Source organism: Rutidosis leptorrhynchoides, chromosome 1, assembly GCF_046630445.1.
Source record: "Rutidosis leptorrhynchoides isolate AG116_Rl617_1_P2 chromosome 1, CSIRO_AGI_Rlap_v1, whole genome shotgun sequence".
Lineage (NCBI taxonomy): Eukaryota > Viridiplantae > Streptophyta > Magnoliopsida > Asterales > Asteraceae > Rutidosis > Rutidosis leptorrhynchoides.
Window position 1 is genome coordinate 254,704,934 of NC_092333.1, and position 7,685 is coordinate 254,712,618.

Consider the following 7,685-nt stretch of genomic DNA (forward strand, 5'->3'; position numbering starts at 1 on the left):
GAATGGTCCGGACTTCGGTTCTAATTTCGTAAAAAGTTGGCTTTCGATCATATAAAATTATAGATAAAATAAATTGTAGATTTTTATAGATAAAGTTTATTTACATACTTCGTAATAAACAAAAAAATTGATATTGATATTGATAGAAAAAAGGCGCCACCAATGGAAAATGAAAATTTCAGAACTTGCTTCGAACTTCCCTCTTTAATTTCAGTAAAAAATATTCGCTTCCTCTCTAACGCGGACTATTTTCCTCCCCATTTTACCATTTTCAGTGCATAACCCTTTCTATCCACCTCTTTCTCATTTTAGTCACCTCATACCACTCACGCACCAGTCACTGTGTTCTATAATATAGGTTCGTTTTCGTTTTCTCCTTATTCTTGAAATTGATATTTATCATATGATTAATTCAATTGATTATTGATATGGGTAAAGTCTGAATGGGTTTTTTTCTTCTTCTAGAATTAAGGCTAGTGTGTAACCCATTGTTTAGCTGATTTAGTGGTATGAATTCTTTTTGAAAACTGTTGATTAAAGTTACACAAGTTAGAATATATGCTTTTTGAAAATTTTAGATTGAAAGCCCTATTAAAAAATATCGTTTTTCACCTCGATTGTGGCTATATTTCTTTGATTATTTGTGCTTTTGGTTTGTTTGATACTTATTATCACAGTAGTTTATATTATTTCGGAAATACAAAAGAGTGATTACAATATTTGTTTTCTCTGTGATGCATTGAGAAAGGGGTTAATGATATTGTGTTTTTTCGATTCTCCGACAACTAAATATATATTGTGTTTATTCTATAGTATTTGCTTTATTTTGTGAAACTAAAGAAGAAAGGCTAAGGGGGTTCGTCGTTTGCTTCCCTGCTTAAAGCACCTAAATCTATTGGTCCAATAGTAACCTTCAAAAAGAAGACTGTGGTGCCTGATCATCAATTGACCCACATCTCAGTCACATCTTATGCTACAATGGATTTAGGGTTTTTTGACTTTGCCCCCGATGGATTTTGTTTTTTGTCCCAAAACCTTCACATTTTGCCCCAAAATCTTCAAATTTTGTCCAAAAAATTGCTACGGTTTAATTTATTTTTTTGCCCCTGGTAAAAAAAATCCTAGTTTCGCCACTGGCCACCAAACTTGGGTCTGTAGCAATTGAATGTAAGTATATCATTTCTTTTTAAACATAACCTCGTGAATCAACAATAAGTTTAATCGCTTTGATTTTGAATGTTCGGTTGTTGGGAATTAGTATTGGGTTTAATTTGTTAAGAAGCCCATCTTTGTGGAATTGTGTACTCTAAACTCTAAAGTCTGATAGAAACTAGAGCTTATTTGCTAAGATAGCTTTGTGAAGGAACTGATAGCATGAACCATGTGTTAGGGTACCGAGTGTGACAGTCTTTTTCGAAGTAAATTTAAACTCTTATTGGACTGAAAATGTGAAGAAGGTGTATGGGTGATCATTGTAAATCGGAGTAAACCACAAGGACCAAATATCAAATTAAATCGTAAATTTATTTTATTATATTTTCTACAGTAATGGTGCTGCTGCGCGTGTGTTGGTTAATGAAGAGAAGGCACTTAATCTTGGGTTACATGTGATTGCAAAGGTTTATGGATATGCTGATGCTGAACAGGTAACTAAATGATAAAGAAAAGTGCATAATAATCTGATTAATTATCATGCTAGAAATTGTTAGGACTTGTAGCAAGATTTTGAATATGCTTGAAGAAACATTAATGAATTATGAGACTGATGTTATGATTGCCGGCAAATGAGCTATTTACAAACACCCCAACGTACACTTGTCATACTCAAGGCTCTTTCAAGAGCAGGATTGAATGCGTCCCAAATAGATCCATATGAAATCGGAGAAGCATTCGCTATTGTGGCCGCTTGCAAATCAGAAATTGCTTGGTTTGAATTCAGTGAGTTATCTATTTGCATTAAATTATTGATTCGGTTTATAACTTTAACTTATATTAATGACATTTTTATGCCTAGGCCTTAACGTACATGGTGATGGTGGTGTATCACCAAGACATCCTTTAGGTTGCAGTGTTGCACGTATCTTGGTCACTCGTTTGGGAGTACTATGTGCATGTTCGCGTTTGTTAGTTAATAAGTTCGGATATTTTAGAGAAATGTTAGGTTAATTGAAAGGATGGTGATGCAGGTTTTGAAGTAGAAATGTTGCAAGTATGGTGCAGCAGGCGTGTGCAACGGAGAAAGTGTTGCATCAACATTTATTCGTTGTTGAACTACTTTAGTAATGCATATGGAGTCTCACAAATGTTGTTGCAACATAGTGTTTTATTTTATATTTTTTTGCTCATGGTACTTGTATTTCTATTAAAGGTATGTAATTTAGATTATTAGAAAGTTTATTTGTTAGATAGCTAAGTCATGGTTCAACAATTGAAGTTTCTAAAGAGCTAATGACTAAAATTATGTTATATGGTTCGATAATTGAGAAAACACGTCATTGTTGATAATGTAGAGACTGTTATAATTCAGTAGGCTTATAACTACCTTTAATGGTTATAAGAAGAAGGAGAGAAAAGGAGAGAAGAAGGAGAGAAGAAATATTGATATTGATATTTCAAGAGAAATGGTACACCTTAAATGGTTACCATACATGTCTATTTATAGTATAAAATATTACTATGCAAGAAATATAATAATAATAAAATTAACATCCAATCTAGATATTTTATAACACAATCTAGATATTTTATAACACTCCCCTTTGGATGACAATTTTATTAGAGAATAACTATTACTGCCTCGTTAAAAACCTTGCTAAAGAAAACCCATTGGGATAAAACTTTAGCTAAGGGAAAAAGAGTGCAGCATAGAGTTGACTCCCCCTCAAATAGGCAACGCCTGAGTTGTTACATCTTCTGAACATGTCTCATACCAATATTATGAACGTGTGTTCTGAAAATAGCAGTTGGCAGTGCTTTGGTATAAAGATCAGCAGAGTTGTTGATTGAACGTATCTCATTTTAATCTGGTTGTCTTTTACGAGATCTTGAGTATATGAGAAGAATCTGAGGTTTTCATCTGAAACTGTATCATCTAAATCTTTTATGTACAAGTTTAGCCCTTGTGATTTGTCTACAGTCTCCTTCATGGTTTGCTCAAACCCTTGTTTCAATTCCTATTCCTTTGTAGTCTTTTCTGAGCCTTACCAACATACCATTCTTTTCCATCAAACTTATGACCGTTAAGACCGTCTATGGCTTTGGCGCCTCGTCAGTATTTATATTTTGTTCAGTCACTTTTGATACTCTTCTTTCATTTGTATTATGCAAGCTGCATTATCTTCATATATAGTTGTTGGTGAAGATAGTTGTTAGTCTTTTATAGCGTTCTAGTCTACAAGAATCAATAATGATTTGTGTCATTGATCTCAACCAAACACATTTTCGAGTAGTTTCATATAATGCAATCACTTCGTCATGATTTGATGATGATGTTGCAACAAGTGTTTGTTTTAAGAACGCCATGATTTTGTGGTATCTCCATTTAGGAATACATATCGAGTTTGAGATTTATCTTTATGAGGATTTGATGAATGACCTGCATATATATAATCAACCAAATCTTGTTTTGAAACGTTATAATAAAATAATTTTAAATCAGCAGTTTCTCAAGGGTATCAAAATATGTGTTTGATCCCGCTCCATTGTCATTTGAGCTGAATCTTGCCAACAAATTAACTGCAAGAGAAATGTCAGGTCTTGTACAATCTATAAGATACATAAGAACCTCAATTGCACTAAAATATGGAACTTCCGATCTGTTAAGATTTTCATGATCTTTCATTTCAAAATAATTCTTTAGAAGTTGAATGATTTCATAGATCTCTTTATTCGTTCATATGATGTTAAGAACATTGACATAAACAACTACGATCACATATCCGAACATTGTTTTTATAAAACATACGTGCAAAATAAGTTTATATGTATACCCCTTTTTTTTCAAGTAGTCATTTAATCGGTTATACTATTGTATCAATCCATATAAAAATATTTGTGATTCAATGGAATACATTTATTTGAGTTTTGCATTAGATACTTATGATACCTTAAACCCTTCAGATATATTCATATATATATCACTATCAAGTGATTCACATAGATAAGTAGTAACAACATCCATGAGATGCATTTAAGTAACTACCAGGTTGATTAAGTATCTAATAAGTAATTGTATTCACTACATAAGGATAAGTTTTCTTCATAATTCATTTCTGGTCTTTGTGGGAAATATTGAGTTACAAGTCTAGTTTTGCCTTGTAACTTCATTTGCACATTTCTTTTCGGATAAAAATTCATTTATATCCCATATGTTTCACATCTTTAAAAGTGATAACGATTGATCCGAAAACTTTTCTTTTATCGAGCGATTCTAATTTAGCTCGTCTTGCTCCTTTCCATTGAGCTCAATCATGTCCACTTTGTATATTCAATGACAGATTTTAGTTTCAGATCATCATCTTTATTCATGATGTCATTGTAACATTATACGAAAATATCTCATAGAGATTTTAATTTCATTTTGGTTCCATAATATTGCATAATTTTATCGCAATTTTAGTATTTACATTTATCAATATCCTCTGCAGAAGGAATATTGATTTGTGGTTCTTCTTGAACACTTTCTTTTACCTCATTATCAGCTGATTTTCTTTTTCGAGGATTTTTATCTTCGGAACCAATTGATCTTCCACGTTTGATGCGTGGCAAAGACTCAACAGTGACATTATTGCCAGCTTTTGGAATTTCAGTTCGAGCTGGAGCATTTATAGCTGGTATATATGATTTGGTCACTTTTTTTTATCTGTAAATTGCATAAAGTAATTAATTTGCAAGTTTTTGCATATGCATTATTTTTGAACTTTCGTTTCACATTCTTTTGTGTGAGTTCAATATACCTTAATTGATGTTCACATCATGAAGCATCATTTTATTTTTTATTTTTATTTCTCCCCCTAATCTAGGGAACAATGTTTTATTAAAATGACAATCAGCAAAACGTGCTGTAAAAACATCACCCATCATGGGTTCAATATATTTTATGATTGAAGATGTTTTATATCCAAAATATATTACCATCTTTCTTTGAAGAACCATTTTATTGTTTTGTGGTGATACAATTGGAACATACACTGCACAACCAATGTTCTAAGGTGGAAAATATTTGGCTCTTGGCCAAAATCAAGTATTAAGTGAAAATATTTATGACTTCCACATGGTATAATGCGAATTAATGTCGCAGCATGTAAATTTACATGTCCACATATAAATATTGAGAGATTTGTACTCATTATCAATTGTCTAGTTATTAGCTGCAAGCGTTTATCTATTGATTCAGCTAAACCAATTTTGTGTATGCACATGAGCAACTGGATGTTCAACAACAATCCCTGTAGATATATAATGATCATTAAATGCTTGAGATGTTAACTCACCAGCATTATCAAGTCTCATCCTTTTAATGGTGTAATCAGAATAATGTGTTCTCAATTTAATAATTTGTGCAAGAAACTTTGCAAATGCCATATTACGGCTCGATAACATACAAATATGAGACCATCCGCTAGATGCGTCTATTAGAACCATGAAATATCAAAATGGTTCACATGATGGATGAATTGGTTCATATATCTTACCTTGAATTCTTTCAAGAAACATTTGTGATTCTTTTTCACAATATACTTTTCATTAATCACCATATGTGCCTTTTTTATCATATATCCTTTTCACCATATACGCCTTTAATCATATGCGCTGTGTTTTTCACCATATGCGCTTTTAATCATATGCGCTTTTCATCATATGCGCTGTGCTTTTCATCATATTCGCTTTTTATCATATGCGCTTATCATATGCGATGCGCTTTTCATCATATGCGCTTTTTTATGTGAATAGTAAATTAATTAATTTCGTTTTACTATTCATATGAATTAATTTCGATTTACTATTTTGTTAATTGAGTAATATATATACATCATATACTTGTGACTCCGAAGGCTCAAATGAATTTGACCATATAGTTATATGTTGTACCTTGCACATTAATTTTCAGTAGAAGCTTTAGATGCACTTTTTTTTTTAATCACCAAATACCACAAACACTTTGTTTGCGTTTGTTCATAGTCATCAATGAAAACCATTTTCTTTAATTTTATTTTATACAATTAAATTAACGCATCATTATTCTTTTTAAAAACAATAATCTATTGTTATTGTTCACTTGTGTCATGTTTAACAACAAAAGTCAACAACCTCTGTCTTGTTTGTTGTGGCAACCAAAAACAACCTTTGCTTTTGTTACCGAGAATCCAAGACCAAAAAAAAATTAATTTTTAATTAATCTTTTATCAAAATCATAAATGATTTTATTGATCTACGTTGATATGGCCATAAAGAATTGACGGCTGACCTACTTTTGTAAGTGTATTTCGGCTATCATCCCGAAAACGCACAACGACCTTTTTTTTTTTTTTATGAACTATTTGTTTCATATCTAGCTTAGGCAATTATTGTGAACATTTGGTCCCTATAAGAGCATTTATTTTTTAGACTTTTAGTTGATTTGTACTTGTCACAATTAGGGATAGCACCCGCGGGTCGTGGATGCGGATCCATTGGATCCATCACCCGTACCCGCAGATTTTTTTTTTTAAGAGACATCCAATTGAACCCTTGTTCGTTGAAACAATTTGACTATATTTTTACTCCCCATTATTAAACGGGCCATTTTGATGCACACTCTTAAAAAAAATAATTTGTTTTTTAAGTTTTATTATTCAACCTCCTTTTTTCAACGGTCACGTTTTTAACAAAACATTTGACAAGTTTGGAAAAAAGTTTTTTATTGATTATCATCAAAAGTTTTCTATTGTCACTCTACTGAAAGGAATTATGGCATACAACCAAAATTGCAACCCAACACTACATAAGAACAAAAAGGTTATTTTTAATTAACATATGTATATGTGTTAAACTCGGAATAATAATAACTTATTTTAGAAAACTAACATAAGACATGTTGAAACATTTTTGTCACATTTAGCTCATCAAGTCTAATACTTATCATTGATAGATTTTATCACGTCTAGGAGATGTTTACTTTTTTCTTGTATTAAGTCCTACTTTCATTTACCTTTGTTTGGAAATTTTTTTTTTTTTTTTTACTTTGCTTTCCCCCTTTCTGTAAAACTCATTTAAACACTTTCTTTGTTTTTTTTTTTTAAAAAAAACTTCCTTTTTTTTACGTTACCCGTAAATTATAAATATATAAAAAAAACTTTTTGTTTAAATTTTTTTTTCTAGTTTTTAAAAGGCCACTTGACCAATTTTTTAATTCTTTCACAACACCTGATATCGTGATCGTGACCTTTCACCAAAGCAAGAGATATTCTTGATAAACTAAACACGGACTCGTGTTTGAAATTGTCGGCCACAAAAAAATTCATTTGATAAAAGTATATATTTTTTTTTTGTTATAGAAGGAGACCACTTCATTTTCAATACTTCATTTTTGACAAAAAAAAACTATTCCATTTTACCATCCCTTTTTTTTTCTTACTTTAACTTTTAAGATATACTTTTAATAAAAATACAAACTACTTTTTCTTATTTTAACTTTTAAAATTTAC

The 7,685-nt window shown here is 31.2% G+C and overlaps 1 long non-coding RNA gene across 1 annotated transcript; it reads left to right on the forward strand.

Moving 5' to 3' along the window:
* The first annotated feature begins 265 nt into the window (after positions 1-265).
* On the forward strand, positions 266-2,420 carry LOC139869071 (uncharacterized). Its single transcript, XR_011766009.1, has 3 exons — positions 266-358; positions 1,547-1,938; positions 2,015-2,420. It is a non-coding gene; the product is annotated as an uncharacterized lncRNA (long non-coding RNA).
* The last annotated feature ends 5,265 nt before the right edge of the window (positions 2,421-7,685 follow it).